At 41.0% G+C, this 26,808-nt stretch overlaps 1 protein-coding gene and 1 pseudogene across 1 annotated transcript in view; one reads left to right on the top strand and one right to left on the bottom strand.

Annotated features, from left to right (window-relative positions):
• The window catches only part of FOXO1 (forkhead box O1), a 110,193-nt gene that overhangs the window by 37,015 nt on the left and 46,370 nt on the right, over window positions 1-26,808 (bottom strand). The gene's annotated exons all lie outside the window — the stretch shown is intronic.
• Window positions 1,951-26,808, top strand: LOC104652402 (uncharacterized; annotated as a pseudogene).

Raw genomic sequence — 26,808 nt, 5'->3', positions numbered from 1 at the left:
ATCAAAACTCAGAACAGAGAAAGTTGCTTCCAGCTCACAGTACAATTTGTTTTGTGAAGTAGGCCTGCAATATCTTTGAAGGAGTTACCTTAAATTATTAAAAGCAAAAGACCAATCTGTATTTCAAAGTTCCAGAACAAAGCTTTTCACTTTCTGAATAGCAGTGAAGCAGAAAAGACAAACCAAAAGGGTGCCCTGATTTCCTCCCGAACATTTTCTGCATATCTCCGATTCTCCTCCCCTGCCTCTTGGAGGAACACAACCAGAACTACAGCGTCAGGTGAACCCTGCCTTGAATGTAAGCTCCTGAAGATCTAAATCTTTTGTCTCAAGCTTTGTCTTTCTGCAGTACTTAGCACAGTCAGGAAACCTGATTTTTAATAACTAAAAAAGAATTTAAGTTACTCCCTCACTTCTTCCAGTTTGAGTAATCCCAATCCCCATTTCCCAAGCCTTTACACTTTACTGCTTCACAATGATGGCAGGCCTCTACTGTCTTCTCAAGAAATGGTAAAGGCGTGTACAGGAAGCATTTCTGGGTCTCTCATGATCAAATATAATTTAAGTGTATGATTCATATTACCAAACCAATAAGCAATCACTTCACAGCCTATATAAGATAATAATTATGTTTATAACACCGCTAAAATACCAACTATGCCTCAAGAATAGAAAGAAGTATTTTGTTTTATTTTGTTTTATTTTGTTTCTGAGACAGGATCTCACTCTGTCACCCAGGCTGGAGTGCAGTGGTGTGATCATTGCTCACTGCAGCCTCAAACTCCCAGGCTCAGGTGATGGCCCCACCTCAGCCGTCCAAGTAGCTGGGACCACAGGCACGCATCACCACGCCCGGCTAATTTTTGTTGTTTTTTGGTAGAGACAGGGTCTCCCTATGTTGCCCAGGCTGGTCTCGAACTCCTGGGCTCAAGTGATCTGCCCACCATGGCCTCCCAAAGTGCTAGAATTACAGGCATGAACCACCATGTCTGGCTAAGGAAAACATTTTGAATAAGACCATTTAAAATCTAAGACGCAAAAGGGGAGGAGTACTGAACCTCATGTCACTGTGCAATTGAAAAACAGTTCACTTCCAGGGTTTTAAGCACCAATTTACAATCATTCCAAGATGTCACTGTTTTCTTCCTAGGTAATGCAAAACTGGCAAAGAAAAGTTCTTACCATTGTAGAGTATGCTTTAAAAATGTTTCAAATTCACACTTGAACTACGGTAATATGTAATACATATTATTTACTGAACATACCAAGCTATGGGTTAGTTCTATTTATTTCAAAGGTAAAGAAAAGAAAATTTTTAGTTTTGTTTTTTGCTATTTTTTCAAATAGTAGTTCAGTAGATAAAAAAATCCTCTGGCTTACAGTAAATCTACCCCAATATAATATAACAAAAATATCAGGACTTTGGATCCTTCTTTGACATCCTTCTCTGCTCCTTAATTAGATATTTTATTGGCTTTCAAGTGCTCAACTTTTGGCTCTGAGATAACGTGCATTTAGTTAGACATTTTAAGCCACCCTGTCACCATTATAGAGAACTGCCTAATGAGGCCCCCTTAGACAAGGTCTGATTTGACAACCACCCACAATTTTAATACTAAATTTAATAATAAAATGATCCAAGGTTTCCTAATTTCTCTGAATTTGAAAGGATTTGGTGAATGCCATTCCCTAAAGATGGGGCAGTGGGGAGGTCATATTTCATTATGGAATATCTTCAGTTTGAAACACCTCCAAGTCAATGATATAATTATCAAGTGAACAGAAATTCAGATAAATTCACAATTTCACCTCTGATTCCTTGAACACAGCATCTCCCTCCTTGAAAATTTAATGGATAGTGGATAAAGACCCACACTGATTACTTCTATGCTCTTCTGGAGTTTAAGGGGTCTCATAGGGGCAGCGGGAGCCAGGCAAAAGTCAGCCAGGATGGAGGAAGAAGTGAAAAGCAGGAAGGAGTTGCAGATCCTCAAGAGCTGGCCAGAGAGCTCAGAGCGCTGGCATCTAACCCTTTCATTTCAGGGTTGAGGAAACAGGCCTAGGGAGACAAAGTTATTTGCCCAAAGTCACAAGGCCAGGAAGTGATGGGTAACAGGCCCAGGTTACCTAAATCTAGTTACTGGAAGAGTAGAATGCATAGACATTAACAGAAACAAACGTTTAATCTGCCACAGTGGGGAGCACCTTTCTATGTGTTCACCTCACATTTCTCTCCAAGAAAGAGCACAAGATGAAAGCAGGGCAAAAGGTGTCAGGGAGGAAGCCTTCTGAATAATACACATAGGCTTCTCTCCTCCACGCCATCTACAGGACATTTTTTTTTTTTAGAGACAGGGTCTTGCTCTGACACCCAGGTTGGAATACAGTGGTACAATCATGGCTCACTGCAGCTTCCAACTCCTGGGCTCAAGCTACCCTCCTGCCTCAGCCTCCCAACTAGCTGGGACTACAGGTGTATGCCACTACACCTGGCTAATTTCTTTTATTTTTTTTCTAGAGACAAGGTCTCACTATGTTGCCCAAACTAGTCTCAAAGTTCTGGGCTCAAGGGTCCCTCCTACTTTGACCTCCCAAAGTGCTGAGATTATAGGCATGAGCCACTGCACCAGCAATGCAGATTTTATATGCTTATTTGGTTTTGATTTTTATACCTTTATGAGAACTAAAATAGAATCCCCGCCCCTTTTCCCTCAGAAAAGCAAAGTCCTAATAGCTTTACACTACAAATGGAATACAATACAACATAAACAGAAAAAACTGAGATGGAGTGATTAGGAGGTTTAATAAGTCAGACTGCTAGAAATGGTAAGACATCCCCGATGCTAAACAGGTACACTTGAGACTTCTGTTCTCTAAGGCCTAGCTTTAAAACAGCTTGACGCACTTTGTAAAGAATAAAGCTTCCATTCTATAACCTTAACCAGTAAGTTGGAGGGGGACTGAGTACCATAAAACTCAGTGCTTCTTATGCTTGAACACACACAGGAATAAAGGATAAAACGCAGATTCTGATTCAGTATGTCTGGGGGTAGGTCTCAGATTCCCTGGTGATACTAATGTCAATGGTACATACTACAATTGTATCTAATTGACACCTAATAATTATACATAATTATGGAGTACTGAATAACACTATGATGCATGTATATACTGTATAATGATTAAATCAGGGTGGTAATATTTCACAAAGGGATGGGGCAGGGGTGGTAATATTTCACAAAGGGTCATATTCTGTTTGAAGAGCCTCTAAGAAAACTACAAAATTATCAAGTGAACAGTAATAGAAATTCAAATAAATTCACATTTCCTATCTGATTCCTTGAACACAGAATCTCCATCCTTGAACAGTTAATGGGTAGTAAACAAAATGACCCACCCTGATCACTTCTATGCTCTTCTGAGCATATCACTTCAAACATTTGTCATTTCTCTGTGGGCCATAAAATACAGGAGGTATTTTATGACTACATTTCAAGGTATGTTTATTTCACAACTTAGACTGCTGGCTACAGACAGTGACATGTGAGTCTTTTTCCCTCTGGTTAATGGTAGGCCCTGTAGAATCGTCAGCTAACTACCCCCCCCCACCCCCAACCCCAGGAAGGAGGTAGGAGTCAAGTCCAATAAATAAATATAAAAGCATTCAGTACATGGTATGGTTATTTAATACAACAAACACAATTTGCTCCGAGTTGGAAGGACAGGGGTTTCAGCCTATGTGTTTATCATACAACAAAGAAACTTTAGGCTGATAAAGTTATGGAACACGAGACTTCAGTCTTCTTATTAAATGGCCAAATGGATCAAGTGTTTGCATGAAAGCTAATCTTTCCCACATGAGAAGGAAATTAAACCCATTTGCTCTCAAATGGGATGCTTTTCAGGGGTCCTAAGCCATGTTCTGGTGGAAAGCTGGGGTCTGTAACCATACAGCAAAACTGCTATAATCCAGCTAACATTGCTTCTTTCTGCAGTCTCACCTGCCTTAGTGAATATGTAAGCCTTCTGAAGACTACCTTACATATAGCCTTTGTGGGCTACTCCATATTTAAGAAATATAATGTTAAAACTAGCTTTAGGAAGAGATGTAGCTTCAGAGATCTTGACTCAAATCCCTGCCAGTTACTGGTTACATGACCTTGGGCAAATTACTTAAGTTTCTGTATCTCAATTATAAAAGGAAGACAATAGATACCCGGTGACGTTCCAGTGAGATCCTGTACTTGTGCCCAGCCAGTGAATGTGTAGGGTTAGAATTATCACGGTTACTATCAGGGCCATCCTTCAACAACTGAGCCAACTGATCCCAGGTCTTACCGTACTAAATTTACATGTCACTTAGCAGGGTCTGTTCTCAATGAGAATGTAAGTTCCATGCCAGCAACATCTAATTTTCAAACATCACGGTAACTCTTGATTTCTGCATATTCATCTAAGCACTATAGTATACAGAAAAGACTGTAAATCATATGCACAACTATTCTCTCCACTGTCCCCAATGCCATCTCATCATTAATCCTCCCCCGCCTTCCCACCACCTCCTCTCATCCTCATTCTGTCAAAAGACAGCAAGCTACCCCAAAGAGGAGGAAGACAGCACCTAAATCCTCATTCCACCTCCCTACATCAAGAAGAATGTGTCCTTCATGAGCCAGCAGCAACTCATCTCCCCAAGCATGGGGTAGTAAGAATGGACTGCTCTTTTGCTGTAGGTCTGGTATTGATCACGCAGGGGAGCCTATTTACTAAAAGCAAAAACCTACAAAACCACTGTTTACAGACAGTTACACATGATTAATGCTTTAATATCCCATCTTTCCTTAAATATTCTCCATCACCACAATAACCCCAGAATGTGTTAAGACTATTATTTCCATAGATAAGAACAAAGGCTCATGGAGTTTGTTGTCAAGAGATGAGTTCCCAGTCACCCGGCCTTGGAGACTGTTCTCTTAATTCTCTAAGGCAGACAGCTTCCTAATAAGAGGGGTAGTGGGAACACAAAAACAGCTTTGTTATCAGAATCACCTACACAATTCAACTACACACATTTCTGACAAAGCCCAAAGCCCATTTTTATCAGTCTGAGCAGCATCCCTAACTGTGATCAGGACCTGTAAACGACAGCAAGGTCTTCTGTATCAAAATGTAAATGGCAATGCTCAGTCAAGGTTGGAGCCTAAACCCTCTCCCTTGGTGAAAGGTCCTGGCCAGAAAGAACTTCTCCCTAGTCTCTTCTGCCAATTCAGGGCAGAAGGCAATGGCCAGCCTTGGACTGCTGCTGACTCGCACCCTGGGAGCTTCTGAGGGGCCCTGTTCACCAGTGTAAAGGCGCCTCTCTCTCACTGCCCACACACTCTTCCTCCAGCTCAAAGGGCCTTTTCAAAGGGATTAGAGGTGTGCTTCAAAATCTTCATTAAGTAATTTAATAATGTGTGCGTCCAGTACTTCAGTCCCCAAACAGAAAGGAATGTGCTCAGGAGACGGCAGGCAGAGCCACATTCTTCCTGTTAACCTGTTATGGTGGCGGGCGCTGCTCAGGCCAAGTCCTCAGAGGCTTTCCCAGCCTCCAAGCATTAGGCTCTTGTTTTCAATTTCCAACTTGGGACTTTTCTCAGTTTCAAATCATAGGCAGACAGAGGTTGAAGACTGACAGGGTATAAAATCCTCTAACAAGTCAAGACTGTGATAGGCAAAAGGGAACAAGGGAATCAAAGAGGCCCTATTCAGAGGAGGGGAATGGAAATCTTCCCATGGTTAAGTGAGAAGACAGAAAGTCAATGAAACTGGCTCTTCAGATGGCATATGGCACAGGGTAGCAACTTTGTCAATTATTATGTGTGAAACACAGTAACAAATAGGCAGAATGGTACTTTTTAGTTCAGTTTTGGAGGTTTTTTGGTTGCTGCTATTTCTTTAAAGAAGGGACATTCACACAAATAAATTTCTTTCCCTAAAATTCTGATTGAATTCAAGACCATTTCTGATATATTATTTGCAAAACAGAACAAAAACAAACTAATGAAATCAACCAGTCTTTTCCACTAGCATAAAAAAAAAAAAAATCACACAACATCAAAACTTTAAGGCAAGTTGACACTTTCTTGAATGGATTCTTTCAGGAATATTTACATAAATGTGGTTCACAAGGTCACTACCCACCCAAATTTGTGGGGTGGTTTTTATGAGCCAAGTTCTTGTTTTGCCCTTCATAATGTCCCATCTATGAACCTGAATACACCCCTAGCTCTGCTCTACTCCCAGTGTGGTTCTAGGGCCAGCAGCACTGGCATCACCAGGAGCTGGTTACAAACACAGGACCTTGGGCTTCAGCCCAGACTGACTTAATCAGAACTGACAAGATCCCAGCTGATTCATACATACACTGAAGTTTGCCATCTTGCAAAAGGGTTTATTATTTCATTTTCACAGCTCAATTAACTCTTCCTTAGTCATATGCCTTCCTAATAAGTCCCATTTACGGATGCTTCTCTGGTAACGAGATGACTTGCAAAAATAAATCTTGTTTGTTACATGAAATACTTTTAAGATAAAGTTCTTTTTTGATATGTGCAATGTTTTGGGAGGAGGGGGAATTGCATAATCCATTAAGAGCTTTCTACAACACACCCCACTGCCACTATTTCTATTGATCAAAAATTTACACTATATACCAACTGAGCAAAACATGACAATAAGTCAAGTGAAAAACACAATGTTAAAAAAAAAAAAAAAAAAAAAAAAAGCTTCCAAGGCCTATTTGCAGTTAAGTCTTGTCAGAGAAGAATACATCTGTTATACGATTCAGAGTGAGAGCGACTGCTTCTGTCTAAAAGAGATGGGATTTCCCCCATATGCATTTTATATAGATTATATATCATTTAAGCCTCACCACACCCTTACATGATATGCAGTGTTTTACTGAGGTCTAACACACAGCCAAACGCTCAAATTGGCTGTGTATGGCTGGATGAAGTTTTGTATTTGCATGCCCTGTGAAACCACCACCCACTGGTATTGCCACTTCTAGCACTTATGTTCATTTTGCTTGTTTATTGCTATTTATACTAATGGAATTGTGAGGCATGTGTCTTTGTGGGCCTGGCTTTTTTCACTGAGTGGTTCTAGATAGGGTGGGTAGGGAAAAGGGATACCCTGCTAAGAGCACAAAAAAGTGTAAAATACCTGAAAGGTAGGGTGTTCCCCTCCTTAGGCCTGGAAGGGGTGGTAGAGGAATCTGTAGAAAGGAAGCTAAAAAGATGGGCCTTTCAGATGGTGAGTGGTCTTGATGCCCGACAAAAGGATTTAGATTTTATCCTCAAGGTAACAGAGTGTCTGAAGATGTTTTGGGAAGTGAAATGTTATAATTAAAGTGATGCGTCATCTTGCCCACAGTAGAGTGAAGGAGGAAACTGGAGGCAGCAAGCCGATGAAAAGACCAGTGTAATGACCCAGGTATGAAATGATGAAATGATTCCAGCCAACTAGGAGAAGGGAAAGAGGAAAACTCTAAGAAGCTTCAACTCCATGCTCCACTGTGGAGGCAGAGGAGTTGAATTGAAGTTTTTCCCACTGATCCCACACTGAAAGCCATCCTTACCTAAAAAATGGTGGTAAGTGCTACTCAAAATCTGATGAACTCAGGAGGAGAAACTGGTTTCAAAGACGAAGACAAATTCAAAGGAAGAGCCAGCTATCTGGTCCCCACTGAGTTGACAAATTAGACCAAAGCTCAGGAGAAAAGATGGAGAGAGATGGATATGAGAGGTGAAGAACAAGACAGCTGGAACTAAATGGGCCTCCAGAAACCATCTATGTGTGTGTCAAGGTGACAGGCTGAACCACTCAGAAAGCACTACCAAGGAGGTGCACAGGGGTGAACCTTCAGGGACACTCACATAAATTTGAAAAAGGAGTGTGCAATATGCCAGGAAGAGGGTAGCAGTAGGAAAAAAATCAAAGGCTGTAGCATTAGCAACAATTTCTGCCCAACAGGCATTCAAAATTTAAAGACGGCTTTTCTCTACTTCAACTACTGCAAATGCTGAGTCAGATTCTCCCCCCAACCCCCTGCCCACCCCCTGACAAAGAAAAACGTGGTATTTCAGAAGCTTCATTAACTCCTTCCAGCATCTTCAAGGTACTGCTTCGGAAATTACTGTCTGGGTATGCTAAACTTAGTAAATTACTATTTGGGTAGACTAAATAGTAGCTTAGTACCCTGAAAGAGTTAATGGAGCTTCCAAACTGTCTAATTTACTCCTAAGGTGCTTTCGATAGTCAAGACTCTAACTCAATTCGCATATTACCAACAAGAATTTCAAAGCAATCTAATAAACTGGGGATTCAAATTTATGTCCAAGTTGGATCTAACAGACTTTTATTTAGATATTCTAATCATCAAAAATCTTAGATGATTTACAACCAATCAACAGGGGTCTTTCCTCAAGCAATCTACTACAAATTAAAGCCGAAAAGCGATAAAAAACATAAAACCAGAGATCAAGGTTTGCAGTTAACGTACGGTTGGAAATATGAGTCTGTGCTATGCCCAGTCTAAGACCATCCCACAGCCACAGATTATACCTCAACGCCCCTCACAACCCCCATTTTCTCTTCTTCACAGCCATCTTCCCCTTTTATCAGACTATAGTAACTTCCACCACATGACAAATTTGTTCATTAAAGGCCAGTCTTTGAAGGATACTAATTGAGAATTCCTAAGATGAGGCATTGATCTCTTCTCTAAATGATAACAATAAATAATATAAAAATAAGAATTTAACTTTTGACTGAAAGGTGATTTTTATGTGCTCAAGTCACTTTCCAGTTATGCTGTCAATGATATTAATAGTATTTTACATTATTCACTGACTGAACTGTTAATCAAAAGCAAGCTGGCAAGCTTTATACATACATTAACCAGTGGTTTCAAAAAGATAAAGCATAGAAAAGAAAGTGGGAGCTCTGCTAAAATAGTAGTGATAATTTTGTCTAATTAAAACAATATGGCTGACTCTTCCCTATTTTTCAAATTTTCTTTAATATTTTTAAGTTATACATACAAATTTGAACACACATTTGTTGTAAAGTCCCCAGGCAAACCTGAATAAATCAATCTTCTGAACTTCCCAATATACTAAACATTGATTTAATATAATACTTTTTAAAATTCCTATTAAAATTCTCAGTGATGAAATGGGTTTTTTGGTCAGATTGGCACCTTTTTAGGCACATGTTTCTTTCTAAAAGATATTACTGTTCTCGCTTTGTTATTCTTTTGAAAAACACAGAGCCATACCTAAGCATCTTTGTACACCGTTTTACCACTAACATCTATGATTTGATAAATACTTTGAAATGGAAATATCACCAAAGATGCCCAGTTCAGACCAGACCGATGAACTAATTTAAAAAAAAAAAGAATTGTATCTACATTTTCAAATGTTAGCATTTTAAAAAATATGGTAATTAGAACTCTCTAGAGAAGTACTTATGTTATCGTTAATAATAAAATTACATATGCATAGCTTTCAGAGCCAAGAGGCACTGGCTGAAATCACATACACAGAAAGATGCATGTAAACCTTAGTCCCACCACTAAAGCAAAAAGACAAGCATTCTTGTTTTCTTAATTATTAATATTTTCAGTTCCATCATGATAGAAACAAACAAAAATTTTAAACTTTTCTTTTTTAACTAACTACAAATTAAGTAGCCAACCTATGCCTTAATTGCAGGTATAATATGCTTAATATGCTTTTCCTCCCTCACTTTCTGAGGGTGAATCTGAGCAAAAGAACTGTGGCATGAACAACCATGGGACAGTGAATCTAAACATATTCTCTGGCATTTAAAATAGCCATTTGCAAGAAACGAAGCTCCATCCACAGGGAAATTTTCAAAAGGATAGGTATATGAGGTAACTAAAAGCTTCCCAAGAAAAATTTTAAAGTCTTTTCTCTTTCTCCCCAGTCTCACTTTTGAGGAAAGAAAATTTTAAAATTCAAAGCATAAAACTCATTAATACCAATTCCCTTAGGGGATTAAATGTGGAGGGTGGGGGGAGATGCATAATCAATGTACCTGAAAAAAAAAATTCATATAAGCAATGTAAAAGATTATTTCCAACATGAAGGAGTAGAGATTTATCTTCAACTGCTAATACAGCTTTCTTAAAGCTTCTGTTTTTCTACCCAAGGTCATTTACATTTTAAAAACCGGTTGTTTTTATTTCATTCCAACACAATGCATTCTATCTAGAGGTCATGATTTACAAAGCCCTGCCACAGCACCTTTTGACACTACCTGCCAATCATTTAAGGCTTTTCCAGGATTTGTGCCAGGGATTTAGGTATAGGTTAGCAGCAAATCCTTCTTAGTTGACACATGTGAAGATGGACCCAAATGCAAAACAAAACAAATTACCAAGCTCACCTACCTGATAAATCTTCTGAAAGTTACACTACAATAAAATTAGTAAAGTTCAAGGTCCCAGTTCAGAAGCAACTTCATGTGGGATGAGTGATGGATGGATGGGAATTAACACCACACACGCTCTGCTCATGCACTCACTGCCTGTCACTCCACAGCTAGGCCCCTAATGCAGATCTCAATCTGGCAGAGCCATTTCCTCAGTTGCAATTTAGGGCATTGGCAATGGTCCTGACGGTCTCTCCCAACTTACTATGCCTGTACCATGTGTTTCCATTTTAGGCTTCACTCAGCGCATGCTTAAGATAAATCTTATTTTATTACAGGGTAATGAGGAGAAACAATATGTATCCCAAAGAAAGTAGGTTAGCTATGGCTTTTGTCAGTCAATGCTCTTAATGCTGTTATTAGGTAGAAAGATGTTATCCAATCCCAATCCAACCCAAACCAGATGGAGACCCTGGTTGGCAGATGAATTAAAAAAAAAAAAAAAAAGGTGAGTTAAAGCACAGGATTTTAAATATATACATATATTATAAATAAAGTATGTATACCTTATACGTGTGTGTATTCCTTAAACATTTGCCTTAGAAATATACAGGTAACTGTGCTTGAGATACAGCAAACCTTTGAACCAAGATACTCTGGCTAGGCTTCCAGTCTTTCTCATAAACCCTAAACCCACCGTATATTGTCACCACAGATTTACAATGTGGGTTTCCTTCAAGTGGAAGAGGAATCCAACTGAACCCCTTGCATATCAATCCAACTACACAGTTCTTCATGGTTTACCCCAACCTTACAGGGTCTGACTGCAACTAATTTATCAGCAACTTAAGTCTTCCAAGGAGTTCAACTTAGCTTTTCCTAAAGATAATTATTTTCACATTCATATTTAATAACTAACTTTTTATTAATTAGAAAAACAAGTATTGCTGCAAAATCATATCTGAAAAAGCCCAACTGAGTTTCAAGAAAACTAGAACTTAACTATTGTACTAGAGCTTAGCTTCAGCAGTCAGAGTGCCATATACAATCACGAACGGTGTTTTGTCAAGGGAATTAAGAGCAGGGGTTGACGTGGTGTGCTGGGGAAGCAAAGATCAGGTGAGAAAGCCACAGTAGATGACAGTGTTACCACAGATATTTATCCCAAACACTTATGTGCCAAACAGGGGCAAAGACTGGAAAAACTATAGAGTGGCTTTTTAACTGTGTGATTTATATTGAATGTGGCAGAATTAGCCTAAATTTTCAACTTCCACTAAAAAAAATACAAGACATGACACCTAGAAGCACTATTAACACTTTAAATGTGTGAGTTTCAGTGTCACTTGTTCTTACAAGTCAATCTTTTGGAAAATCTAGATAGTGATACTGTATATGTATGTGCGTGTACCTACATGTTATATAATGTGTACAAATGACTGAGAGCACTCAACTATCTCATAATTAGCCTGATGTCAGATCTTTTTTTTTTTTTTTTTTTTTTGATTCTTCTTGCCTCTGGAATAAGTCATCTGGTCTGTATGCATTCTCTTGGTATGTTTATCTCCCCATATGTTGTTTACACTTATATTAGAATTGATTCATGTGCATTCAGCCCAGTATCACGCTGGCATCAAGCAAGGACACCTAGCCACCAGCATCTATGACCAGGCAGGCATTATACATAATCTACTACAGACAACTAACTGGAAGGTGATGCTACTTCATCGCAAGCCTTTCTCTGCTGGAAGCTTTCTTCTTTAAACATGCCATGATAACAGGAGTCTAAACCAGACAACTCTGTATTTTCTCACAATTTGTAAATATTATGTTATCCCTAAAAAGTCTTATGTATAAGAACCACACGCTAACAATAATGTAGTAGAATTTACTGAAAGGCATGTTCTACTTAACCAAAATGCTGTAGAAAAAGTTTTTCCAAATGTTATCTAGCAAGATAAAGCAAATGTAAAAATGAAGATCAAAATAACCTCTATCACTTTAGTGACCAAGGTGGTTTTAAACCTAACAAGCTGACAGTTTTCCAAACTGAGTTTCTATCACTCTTCAACACAGACTACACAGTAGCTCTCATCACCCAGAGCTATGTAGCCTAAAATGGACTATTTCAGGGACCAGCAACATTTCAGAAACAGCATACCAGCTTCTCTCAGCTTATGAAAAGGGGGACTGATTGACTGATTGACTGATGGACTGACTGATTTCGAGATGGAGTCTCACTCTGTCACCCATGCTGGAATACAGTGCCACAATCTTGGCTCACTGCAACTTCTGCCTTCTTGGTTCAAACAATTCTCCTGTCTCAGCCTCCCAAGTAGCTGGGATTTCAGGCACGTACCACCACGCCCAGCTAATTTTTGTATTTTTAGCAGAGATGGGGTTTCACCATGTTGGCCAGGTTGGTCTCAAACTCCTGACCTCAAGTGATCTGCCCGCCTCAGCCTCCCAAAGTGCTGAGATTACAGGCATGAGCCACCATGCCCGGCTGGCCATGAAAAGGGGGTTTTAAGTGATGGCACAACATGTTAATTTCTATGGAGGGGCTGGGGGAGAGGCAGCATGCCAAAAGGGACTGAGGAGGGCTTTAAGAGTGGATGTCCATACTGGACACTACTTGCCATATTTCAGCCTGGCTCACAACCCTCCACTGTCCCTCCATCCCCACCAAGTCATAGTGCAGCCTGCAGGTCCCTGTAGCTCCCACATCCAACTTCCTCACTGCCATTCCTAACTGATCACATCTCTGACCTTGCTTAAAACTCCCCAGTAACATCCTTTTCTCATCAGGTAAAGACCAAGGTCGTGTCATGCAAGGCTTCAGATCTAACCCTGCCTGTCTCTGAAGCTTTGTCTCACCCTTGCCTTTCCCTTCAGATTTTGTAGTTAGGCCCCCAAAAATACTGTCTCTTCACCCTTCCCAGAAGGCTCTCTACAAACCCACAGATCCGGCCAACTTCTCCCCACTCCTCAAACAAGACCAGATTCACATTTCTTCCTAGTGAGATCTCCCCATGTTGCCCGCATATCTCTTCTATGCCTTGGTTGGGACTCCGGTACAGAAGGCACGGTGCAATTCTGTTTACACATCTACCTTCCAGACAAAAAACCGGAGGGCAGCAACCATGCTTCCTCATGCTATACCCTAAGTGCCTAGCAAAACGCTGCGGACACAGCAAGGGGTCGAATGTCAATCTCAAACCTGCTTGGACTGACACTCCCAATCCTCACAAGCAGAAAGCTGTCCATCCTAGGCAGTAAATATAAGCACCAGAAAACCATCATTCTTCTTGAACACACTTTCAGGCTAGGGAACTGTTCCCTTACTAATTTCCCACTTGGGGTATCTTCCTTCATCCATTTGTTCCTAAAGTGCTATACTACAAGTCAGGTACCAGTACTCAGTGGGAGGGTGGGAGGGAGGAAGGGGGAGAAGGGAGGGGAAGGAAGCTGAGACGGGGGAGGAAGGGGAAGGAAGATGGGAGGGAGGGGGAAGGGGGAAGGAATGGGAGAGGCAGGGAGGAAAATAAAGTTCTCAGGGAACTCAAAGCCTATAGGGGAGATTCTATAACTCCAAACACAGTATTCGACAGTCGTTATTCCACACTATTTAGTAATATACACATAGATTAAAATATCTCCATACACTCAATGTTTTTATTTAGCCCCATTTGTCTACTAAAGTCATTCTGTTGCCTTTGAGCCTACAACAACATAAAGTAGAAATGGAGGTGCCAATAAATGAAACCTAGATGTACAGAAAAGAAATCAGATCTCAATTTTAGTGGTAGAAAGAAATAAGGAGATGGGCTAGCCCAGTATCTTCATTTTACAGAACAAGAGGCCCGCAGCAGAAAATGGGTTACATGAATTGCCTGGAGTCTCCTAATAGGTATACTCCTGAACCAGATTTTGAACCCAGATCTCTTAAGTTTTGCTCAATTCATGGCCCCTCTTTCCTGCCCCTTAGCTAGCTGATAGTAACATGTCTCTCATGGTATGTTAAATTCAGTCCACATCCATATGAAAAACTGAACTAGTGTTTCCTGGCGCAGAAGAAAAGACAAAAGCCAGAGACAGTAAGACAGTACCATATAATCTCATGACCAAAAGCTACCCTCAGCTGGTAACATTTTTAGCATTTGTGGTAGGATAGAATTATTGGTCCCAATTCTTCATTCACTGTTAGCTGTATTTCTATAGCCTCTGTGGGTCAAGTACACTTCACTCCTTCTTGATCGCAGAGGTGCTATGGCTAATGGGGTGCTAGGGAATGTGATACTGACAGAGAATGGAAACATACTCAAGCAGTCAAGCTTGCCCTCTTGCACAAGACACTACCATGAGAAGAACTTAACCCAGTCACTGACCTTCCAGCCAAGGCCTCAAAGGGAGACACATGGAGTAGGCTGCTGCAGGGAATCTCATACATATGAGCAAGAAATACAAAAGTAGCATGTCACTGCAATTTTTGGGATTATTTGTTATGGAGCAAAAGCTGACTGATACAATGTGTTACCCTTCAAGTCAAAAATGCATGTTTCTCCTTATCTGTCACTGCTAAAAACCCTCAGAGTATTAGCTCGCTGTTAAAGTAGCAATCACCTTATTCTTTTTTTTTATTTTACATTTTACTGATTTATCCAGGTCACCTTTTTTCAAATTCTCTTCAGAAAAGAACACGTCTCCAAACTAAAGTGTCATCTCCAAGGCTTTTCCTGATTCTTAAGGTAGGTATTATAGAAGACGATGGCAGAAAATGTTATCCTTTCAATATCACATCACAAAATGCCTCCTTTTTCCTTCAAAGCAGTAAGATAAGATTTGTCATGATCATGGTTAACTTATTAAAGATAATTTTCAGCTCAGATGATGGATCCTAGAGATGGGAGAGTACATGTATCTTCACTGCAGGCACTACAGATTTTTTAAAGCCTGTTTTAAAACCTTCAGCTGAAATAAATGTTGAAATACAATGACTTTTGATATTTTTAAAGGGCCTCCAAATCAGTGTAACTCTAAACAATGACACTCAACATAAATGTCCTTCAATTGTGCCATTTTCCTATTCCAGCACACAGCTCGATGTTGTTAAAACTACTGAAATTTAATTAATTATCGTTATCATTTGTAATTTTTGAAGCTCAGTAGACCTGAAATAAAATTACGTCTGGATGACAAAACACATTATGCAATGAAGTCATCTGGAGGGTAGAATACCAAACTGGGAGCCTACTGCTGCTTCTTCCTTCTGCTTGCCATGACCAGGTTTTTGATTCCTTTCTTTACTCTTCCTTCTGTCTTACAAAGGAGATGCATATACTTGCTTTGGAACGGATGTAATTTCTATATATATCAGTCTACACAGTATTAATATGCCTACAGTGTGTATAGAATTATGCATGAGTACTTGTAAATTTAAGTCTGTTTACTCAAAACCACAGAAAATACAGGTTTCGGTTCATCCATCTTTTAATGTAAAAGAAGTTAGTGATTTTCTCATGAAAATGAAGGCTAATTTCTTCAATTCTGGTCTATAGATAATCAGAATTGACTATAAAAACAACAGTTAAACATTTCTTCCCAGAGTCTTGCTCTGTTGCCCAGGCTGGAGTACAGTGGCATGATCTAGGCTCACTGCAACCTCCGCCTCCTGAGTTCAAATGATTATCCTGCCTCAGCCTCCCAAGTAGCTGGGACTGCAGGCATGTACCACCACCCCTGGCTAATTTTTTGTATCTTAGAGATGGGGTTTCACTGTGTTAGCCAAAATGATCTCCAACTCCTGACCTTGTGATCCACCCACCTCAGGCCTCCCAAAATCCTGGGATTACAGGCGTGAGCCACCATGCCCAGCCCATTTCTTCCTATTTTTGAACCAAGACCAGTAGAATAGCATGTCTTCAAGAAAGATTTGATTTGCATATGTTCAAACTCATGCCTAAACAAATTCTTCGAGTTGGGGAGAAAAAATAAAAATCCTCAAGGCCCAGGGTTTTTAACCTGGAGCCCATGGACAGAACTCAAGGGATTCATGACCTTGGATAGGAAAAAACACATTTTTATGAATCACTCATTAAAATTTAGCATTTCCTCCAATTATGAATGCAGGCAACACATCACAATATTGGCAGTACCTGTGACTCTAACACCAATAGAAATCGGATGCCTTCACATTATATAGTATCAAAAACTCAAAATACTGTTTTTTTTATCACCACCTCAAAATTATGGTGACCCACCACTAAATATTATTTAATGTATTGATAAAGAAGCACATCTCGCAGCCGGATGCGGTGGCTCACGCCTGTAATCCCAGCACTTTGGGAGGCTGAGGCAAGTGGATCACCAGGTCAAGAGATCAAGACCATCCTGGCCAACATGCTGAAACCTCGTCTCTACTAAAATACAAAAACTTAGCCAGGCGTGGTGGCACACAGCTGTATCCCAGCTACTTGGGTGGCTCAGGCAGAGAAAGTGCTTGAAACAAGAAGGGGAGGTTGCTGTGAGCCGAGATCATGCCAGTGCACTCCGGCCTGGGCGACAGGGCAAGACTCAGTCTCAGAGAGAGAGAGAGAGAGAGAGAAGCACATCTCTTACCTATGACAATTTTGACAACTACATTCTCCATGTAACCACTTTCCTGCAATACGTGTAATTTAATATTATGTACCCTGAGACACTGAGGAGGTGCTGCATCCGCTTGCCATACCCTCATTCCTCAGCTGCCCATCTTTATTAACTAAGGCCATCAGGGTGCTTTTTGTGGAGAGGAAGACCAGCATACCGTACTGAGGGAAGGGAGAGGAGGTAACAACCTATTTATATATGTCTATAACAGTGAAATTAAAAAATGGTAATTATGATGAGGCATCTGTCTATTTGGCACCATCTAAAACCGGCAAGCAATAATTGTACAACAAGGGGGTGTTTAGTGTGTGAGGTTTAGGACATTGTGCCAGAAAACCTAAAGCATCCAAGTTGTAAAACATTGTAATAAGCAGGTAATCCTAGGCCCAGCGTCCAAGTTTCTGCCCTAACCTGTTCCTTATTATTATGATTTTAAAACATCCCAGTGTCAGCAGGTTCACTGTGAGTCAGACCTGAAATAATAAATGGCTTATTTTCCATCCTGATGGAGGAAATACATCATGGCTCATTGTGGCTCACTTAACTGAGGCTGTTTTTACAGGAAAATATAAAAATAACTAAGTCATTCTGCCTTACCATTTTTATTTAAAATTTTTTTATTAACAAGGCTCTATACTACAATCCATTTCAAAAAGAAAAAGCGTGTTTTCAATATAGACTATAAAAACAATAGTTCACAAACATCTAGAAGTAAAAATAAAGAAAATTATGTTTGTAACCAACAAATACCCTGGTTTGCCAAGATAATCAATTAAATGTATTCATTACATCAAGATAAAGTGCTGCTTATTTAAATGGTCAACCACATGGTAATGCTGTTAAAAGATAGCCAAAATCTTTTACCAGTATTCATTAAGGTTGCCGGGTCTTTAAAACTACATGTATTTATACACATACGTATAACATAAATTCTAGAACGCAAAGTCCAGCTGTTGCAACCTCTCAACTGAGTGTTAGGATAAAAGTTGTATCTTCATCTAAAGTAAATGCTTATTCAGTGGCATCAATACTGCACATAGGTTATAAAACTCATCGTCACTGAGGATAAAATGAGTGAGTAATATATTCTCAGAACAATGAATTTTGTTCTATCCTGTTACATAAACAAGTTATATGTGACCTCATGGGTTTTAGAGATGATTTATGACACAACGTCAGAATGCAATCTTACTTGTTACCCAAAACTGTGCTAGAGCACTACCACTATGGTGGGATCAGACATCATTTAAAACAAACAAACTTAAGACAGCATCACTGTAACCAATACTAGGTTACTAGGTATACACAGTGTATATTTCAGGATATGACCAATAAATTTCAAATCATATAATAAGGTTCTCAGTGTGCAATACAAATTTGAAGATAAAAATATTCACAGCTGCTGCTGATTTCGTACATTAGAAGAGTTAAGCCATAATTCTATCCCATCTCCTTGACACACTGCTGAGGTGGGGAAGCCTGCTTGAGGGGTTTCCATGGACTTACCATCCCATTCTTTCCTCACTTGACTCTTCTTGCGCCCCTAAACGTGGATGGCATAATAAGGAAATAACACATCTAAAACACACAGAAGCTGTGTTTGGGGATGAGGACGATGCTCAGCACTGTCTCATGAGCCCTGTTATTTCCCTCTTCCCATCACAGCCACAGTGGTGTCAACAATAAAATACAAAAACCCTAAGACCTAGGCCAGGCGAGGTGGCTCAGGCCTGTAAATCCCAGTACAGTGGGAGGCTAAGTTGGGTGGATCACTCGAGCACAGGAGTTCAAGACTACCCTAGGCAACATGGCAAAACCCATCTCTACTAAAAATACAAAAAATGAGCCATGTGTGGTGGTGCATGCCTTTAGTCCAGCTACTCGGGAGGCTGAGGTAGAAGGACTATTTGAGCCCAGGAGGCGGAGGTTGCAGCGAGCGAAGATTGCGCCACTACACTCTAGCGTGGGCAACAGAGTGAAGCCCTGTCTCAAAAATAAAAACGAAAAAATAAAATAAAAACTGTAAGAACTAGAGGGCTAGGTTTTGCCCTGCCTTTTCACAGGCCTTACTGAGGATACGGTCAATAGGCTGAAAGGCTCAGCAGAAAACGCACTGACTTAAAAGGGTTACAGTTATCCATCTTCCATTTATCAGCTGTTATGCCATGGAGACCTTGAATCACCGCCACAAAATTGAGGCTTCCCACCTCTCCTAGAAAGCTCAAATGAACAGAGCACAGCAGGCAGACGGCGTTATCATAGACACAGCTATGAAGAGAAAGTGCCATGTATGATGGAAAAAATGTTACGGGGTCTCCATGAAATTATCAGGATGACACCTCAGGTTTTCATCCTTAAAGAAGAAAACAGAAGAGACTTGCCAGTGTGTTACACGTATGTACACACAGACAAACACACGGGAGCATGCCTAAGGAGATGTCTTTCAAAAAGAAGGCTGGCCCAACAATTTCAGTGGCCAAGAAATGTTAACATCCCAGGCACAACATTTCTTGTTTGCTTGATGTCAATCCCATGTATGGTCCTTCCCTATCTGAGTTTTCACTTTCTGCTTTTTTGCGTTACCTGCAGTATAATACAATACAGTATTTTGAGAAAGAGAAACCGCAATCACTTGTCTTTTATTACGGTATGCTGTTATTATTGGTCTGTTTTTTATTAGTTATTGTTGTTAATCTCCTACTCTGCCTAATGTATAAACTCTCATAGGTATATAGGTATAAGGGAAAACAGACCCTGTAGCATACACAGGATCTGATACTATCCACAGTTTCAGGCACTCACTCTGGGTCCTGGAACTATCTCCCTCCTAAAAAGAAAGACTACTGTATATCAGCTGATCTACAATTTTCATGGCAACGTTTTAAAAGAATAATGACCCACAAACTCTACTTTCCCTGTCCTTGCATTCCTTTCACCAGCAAGATGGAGGTGAAGAACTAAACTTTAATCAGACACAGAATCAGTGAAGAAGGCTGTAAGATGATCTCCAGTACCTGAATCTTGAAATCTGGGTAAAAAAACACCACATGCCTCTAAATCCTGTTTCTCCATCAGGATTATCACTTGGTCAATAAGAGATAGCAAAGTCAAAAGTGTCCTCTTCTGGGGGGTGGCATGTGTGCTGAAGGGCAAGGTCTCTGTGAGAACGGCTAGAAGTAAGAGATATGGTGAAAGGTCACTGGTCTGTCATCTCTCTCTTCCTGAGGCACTTAAGGATGTGACATAGTTACATGTGGTTTGCAAGAGGCCTCCTCCCTTTACAATTTGCTTCTCCAACGTCCCTAATCTAAATCAATTTTTATTTTCAGTTCGGTGTTTTAAAAAGTTACTATACAGAAGGGACTTTAAGTCTGAAACGTTGATCACATCAAAATCTGGAACTTCAAAGTTGCAGTTCCCACACCAAGAGCAGCTCGGCCCCCATATGCAGTTTGAGTGTTACTGTAGATGGTAGTCTGATTCAAGATCTTGTTATGTGTACAGGGAGTGTGACCAAGTCACAGGCACTACGAATTTGAATTTCCTGACTCTCACTTGGTTTAGTGGACGATAACGGCGTCAACGTGTGCATTTGAAACAGGGCCCCAAAGAGGAAGCACATTCAGGTCACTTGAACAAACATGAGCGTGAGCCACACCAGAGCACTCCGGCTGACTGCCTAGCAGGGGTTACACAGTCTTCTATCAGGATCTTGTGACCAGAACTCCCAGGCAGCTTTCATGGAACTGAAGGTGGGCCCTCATGGCTGGTACCATTAAATGGCTTGTTTTTCCAAGAATCTGTGAAGAGCTTTAACAGACAGAGGAAGGTAAATCAGGCCTCTCATAATTAAAGAGAAAAACAAAGGGAGAGAAAAACTAGCACTCAACCCGGTATTTTAACTACTGGCAGTTGCCTTTTCTTTACCATGAAATACAGTGGTTTCCAAAGGTATTTTCCAGCAGTTCTGGTTCCTGATTTCAGTGGCTACTCTATTTCAGGAATAAGGACAAAATTCAATACAGAGACAAATGTTGGAAAAGTCCCAGGGAACTAACCTGCCACCAGTGGTTCTGTATAAGTCCACCCAGCCAGCCCAGGATGCTTCTAAAAGCCAATCAGTTTGTCGTGTGCTTGGTTCTCACCATATTCGTCTCCACTAGCAGCTGGAAGTTTTAAAGCTAGATACTTCAAACCATCAGGAAACATGCTGACCATGAGCTCAGTCCTCTTCAGAAAGTCAAGAATGCTGCAGGGAATAGGACCTCTTTTCAAAGGGTGATTCTGCAACACAATCGCACCATATGCAATTCATCTGAACATTCTACCCAGCAAGAGGGACCTATAGGACTCAAGGTCACTGGAGTTGTAAGTGGCCTGAAAATATGGTCAATGACATTTCATTTTGTAAATAGGAAAACTAAGGAACTGAGAGGACAGCAAATCTTCATGTAGAAGATTTTGTTACTGAGAACAACGCTAGCAACTTTCTTACACTGCACAGTGAAAGAACTCTTGGTCCTGCAGAGAAGAAAGCACAAGGATAGCAATGCTCCCCTTATCCGGTGGCCAGTCTTCCTACCACCTCAGCCTCTGAAACACTCAAGACTATTTAAACAAACGTGAACGAGAAAGTCAGGGCTAAAAGAGAACAATGAAAACCAAGTGTTAATCCACAGAACTACGGAGCACAGAGACCCTCTCAAATCCTCATCCAGGGCCTGCTAGTTTAACCTGTGTGTAAAATAAGGCCAGTTATCTGACACATTTTGTTATACAGCTTCTCCTGAATGGCTCATCCCTTCCTAGCCTGAAAACCATGCTGAAGTAGCTAGAAGGCAAATCAATGTACACAGTAAGAGGAGGTCTTTGGAAAGCTCCAGAAGACATCATGGCACACAGGTGGTAAGGAGAAAACCAGATGTTCCCAATGATCACTCCCATCACTCCAGTAAGGTAGAAAAGCACACAGTGCATGCAGAGGTGGATAAAAAACATATTCAGGCAGCAAACAGCTGCTGAACACCTACCATGGTGTGGGTTCAAAAGAATGAACAAAACAGGATGCTTTTCCTTGTGGAGCCAGTGCTCTATGGTGGGGGAAATGGGCAATACACACTAGGGTTAGGTGGCAACCAGTGCCACGAGAAATAAAGGAGCAGGGGCCAAGCACAGTGGCTCATGCCTATAATCCTAGCACTCTGGGAGGCCAAGGCAAGCAGATCACCTGAGGTCAGGAGTTCAGGACCAGACTGGCCAACATAGTGAAACCCTGTCTCTACTAAAAATACAAAAATTAGCCAGGCATGGTGGTGCCTACCTATAATCCGAGCTACTCAGGAGGCTGAGGCAGGAGAATCGCTTGAACCCAGGAAGGGGAAGTTACAGTGAGCCAAGATTGCGCCACTGCACTCCAGCCTGGGTGACATGAGTGAGACTTCGTTTCCAAATGAATAAATAAATTAAGCAGAGGGGATGGTGCATGGCATATACTGAGCATGCGGGGAGGCTGTGATTTATCAACAGTGAGGTCAAGGAAGATTGCTTTGAAAGAGACATCTGAGAAAGTGAGGTGAGGTGAAGGACGTAGCCAGGCAGATACCTGGGGAAGAACATTCCCAAGAGAGACAAGGGATGGTGCCAAAGCCCCGAGGCAGAAGGATGCGTGGCATGAAAGGAGGCCAAGTGACCAGAGAGACATGAAGTAGAGGAAAGTGAGGTCAGGGGACTGGGCTATGGACAGCCTTGCAGCTGCTATGGGATCCTCAGCTTTCATGCTCAGGGAGGCAGGCAGCCAGGGGAAGTCCGGAGCACAGGATCCATTTGGCCTTGCTAATACAGGCTGCAAGGGAAGCAAGGGCAGAAGCAGGAAAAGCAGTTAGGAGACACAGCGACCAACCTGCAGAAAAACTACAGGGGCTTGAACCAGACACAGAAGTGGAAGAGGTAAGAAGTAAAGTAACCTGGATATATTTTGAAGGCAAAGATGACAGCCCTGTTAAAAAACTAGATGTAGGATAGTAAAGGAAAGGAAAAAATCCTTCCTAAATTTGAAAGCGCTTTAGTTACTTGGAATATTTACTCAAAATGAAAAACAAGTATCGTTAGCTGAGACAAGAACGGTTAGAAATGATAGTAAGGAGGATTTTTTAAATAAAAAAATTAAAATGCAAAAAAATAATATTGCACACTCTAGCACACAACAAAAAATTAAGTCAGAGAACACTGCAGAGGGGCTCATGTTTAAAGATGTATGAAGGAGAGAAAAAGCTGAAAAGACAAGAATTAAAACATATACTCTGAAAAGTTCTGTAGATGAATTGAGTGTGAAGGATGAGATGATGCTTATCTAATGAAGTCGGGAAAACAGATTTCAGAAGAAGAGGGACAGTGGAGGGCCAAATGCATGTGAAGAAGAATGAGAAGCCCATGGGTACACTCACAGGTAGCAGCAGCAGGAGTGGCCTAAAAAGGCCATGATCAGCAATGGCATTTATTGCTGAAGGTATTAGAAGCTACCATGGGGCAGAACAAGACTGAAATACAAGAGGAAAATGAGGCTGTGTTTCTCTGCTTAGGACAAAGTTGATCTGTGAGGCTGGCTGCAAGGGGTGTGGAGGGAAGAAGGAACAAATAAAATTAAGATCTGAAGCAGACCAAGGAATGAAAAGAAAAACTGGCACTACGTGGCAGTCTGGATTGGGAGCCAGAGCAAAAGGGACAGATGGAGAAAGGAGCAAGGAACCAGGAAACAAGGCTCTACTGCAACTCACCTCCAGTGAGCTTCCCAGGGCTCCTTTTTCAATGGAAAGCTCCCCTGCTTTAGAATCTTTATGCAAACATGCAAATACATACAAAACTTCCCCACACCTGCCCCTCTGGATCCAAGTCACTCAACAAAGAAATAACTGAACAGATATTTTTAAATATAATACCAAAGTATTAATTTCTACATGATTTATAATGGGATGGCAGAAGAGAAATGATAGTTTAGGGAACAATCTATCCCTGACCACTAAGAAAGATGAAAGGTTACTAAGAAATGTTTACAACTAAAAGAGAGAAGGGTGGGAAATCACAGAACTCACATTCCTGTGACCAGGTAATATGTCTCTGGTATCTGAGAGCCAGAAAAGGAACTCTGTCCCATCTACTAGAGGCACAGAGCCACAGTACACAAGCCTCAGTAGGGCAGCACTCCTCTCCTAACTGTATTTCGGTAAAGGAGCAGGTGGATAGAAAGAATACCAAATATGTTGGGGGAGGGGGGAATGACCTGAAAATAGGAAAAAATATTTAAGTAACAATGCTGAATAATAAATAAGAAGAAAGCAAAAACTAACCTCTAACCTGGTATTTCCTTTTTAATTTCAGAGATCCATAACCAATGAAAGCATTAAGTATTCTATACAATTATAATACAATAGATGAGATGTATTACACTGGAAATTCTCTGAAGACGAGGAAAAGCTCTAAAGTACAAGCCTCAGGTGATCAGAAACAAGAAATGGAGAAGTCCAGATCCCACACATACCTCAGACCTGATGCATTCACTGGCAAAACAGAAATCAACATGTGACACGCTTGCCAAAATTACATCATCTGCCGTTTTAGATATTCCTTTAGAGTAATATAATACAAGACCTGAAAACGTTTTTTCTTTAAAGACAAGGTCCTGGCTCTCTTACCCAGGCTAGAGTACAGCGGTGCAATCTCGGCTTACTGCAACTCCGCCTCCCAGGCTCAAGTGATCCTCCAACCTCAGCCTCCGGAGTAGCTGGGACAACAGGCACACGCCACACACCCTGCTAATTTTTGTAGCGCCGGGGTTTCACCATGTTGCCCAGGCTAGTCGCGAACTCTTGGACTCAAGAGATCTACCCATCTTACCTCACCCTCCCCTCCAAAAGGCAGCATTACAGGCATGCGCCATGGCACCCAGCCCTGAAAACTTTAAATGTACATGTAGAATACCACCAATTCATACTAAAATACCCACTCATCTTTCTTATTTCAAGTTCCCAAGAGCTGTTCCACAGAACAGGATGATATTCCGGTGGATGATTTGGCTAGGCCAAGTGATGAGGGCAGAGAGGACAATAATTGCCATTTTATTGAACAGCAGAGTAATGAAACCAAGAACAGTATAGCAGTTTAAGAACCCTCAAGACCAACAGGTCTGGATTTGAGTTAAGAAGAGATGGGAAGCTCTCAAAAAAGGCATGAATAATTGAAGGATGGATACCATGGCATATGTTAAAAACCTGTTAAGGCCGGGCGTGGTGGCTCATGCCTGTAATCCAAGCACTTTGGAGGACAAGGTGGGCGGATCACCTGAGGTTGGGAGTTCAAGACCAGCCTGATCAACATGGTGAAACCCCGTGTTAAAAAAACAAGAAAGAAAGAAAGAAAAAACCTGTTGAAAGGAAAATAAGAAAGCCAGGAATCTGAGGAAGTCTAGATCTAGATGGGATGGTGGTGATGAAGAAACCTTATCTCAAGACCGTAATCGCTGTGAAAATGGGAGAAGATGGCAGCAAGAAGAGTGTCTCCACAGAGAAGAAGCCTATTATCAGCTGACTAATGAACTCAAAGATGGAGTATCGGCTTATGAGAGACCCTAATCTTTTTGGCACTCCTGGAGAAATAACATCAGAAGACTGCACAGCGGTTAGATGGGGGTCAAGGAACAACTAGCTTCTTGGCCTGACTTGAAAAATGGAACAAATCACAGAGACTCAGAAGTCTCTAGAGAAAGTTGAAATGAAGATTCTCTTCTAAAACAGCTGATCACCTTTCGGGGCACAGGAAATGCAACTCGAAGTGGACAAAATGGGAACCAAACTTGGAGGGCTGTGAGTCGAGCAAACCTGAACAGTGGAGAGTTTTGGTTTACTTTGGAAATCTGCATAAATCATGAAAATAGAAGATATGAAATTCATGGAGAAGAATACACAGACATTCCACTTTCAGATAGTAACAGAGATCACACTATAAACAGGCAACAAAGGTCAACTAGTCCTGTGGCCAGGCGAACAAGAAGACAAACCTCAGAGAATTTCAGTGGCGGTAGTTCCAACACTTTGGAGAGCTATTCGACTCACAGCTCATCAGGTTTGGTTCCCATTTTGTCCACTTCAAGTACCAACATTTCAAGGACTAGGCTGGCTTCAAGGGGGCAAAATCCAGCTGAAGGATTTTTCTCAACATTGGGAAGGTTAAGAAATAGAATTGGGGGAGCAGCTGGCATTCCTAGAGCTAGTGCTTCAAGCACTAATTTCAGTAGTCACACAAACCAATCAAGTGGTAGTGAACTCAGCCCAAAGGAGGGGCACAGTTTGGGAAAATGGGGCTAGAACTAATGTTGCAGTGAGAAATACAAACCAAAGATTAGAGCCAATAAGACCTACTTTCAGTAGCCAAAGCCATTCACCAATTCAGAGACAGAGTGGCACTGTTTACCATAATTCACAAAGGGAAAGCAGACCAGTACAGCAAACAACCAGAAGATCTGTTAGAAGAAAGGTATAACTCAAGTCTACAGCAAGATAGAGAACGCAGAGGTACTGCATATACCCCATTCTCTAATTCAAGATTTGTGCCAAGAACGTCAGTAGAAGAAGGAGAAGAATCCAGCAGATCCTCAACTGCTGTACAATGACATCCAACAATCACACTGGACCTTCAAGTGAGAAGGATCCATCCAGGAGAAAATAG

The sequence above is a fragment of the Saimiri boliviensis genome, chromosome 16 (genome assembly GCF_048565385.1).
Source record: "Saimiri boliviensis isolate mSaiBol1 chromosome 16, mSaiBol1.pri, whole genome shotgun sequence".
Taxonomy (NCBI): domain Eukaryota; kingdom Metazoa; phylum Chordata; class Mammalia; order Primates; family Cebidae; genus Saimiri; species Saimiri boliviensis.
Note: the sequence above shows the minus strand (reverse complement) of the source record. Positions and strands in the feature narration are given on the sequence as shown.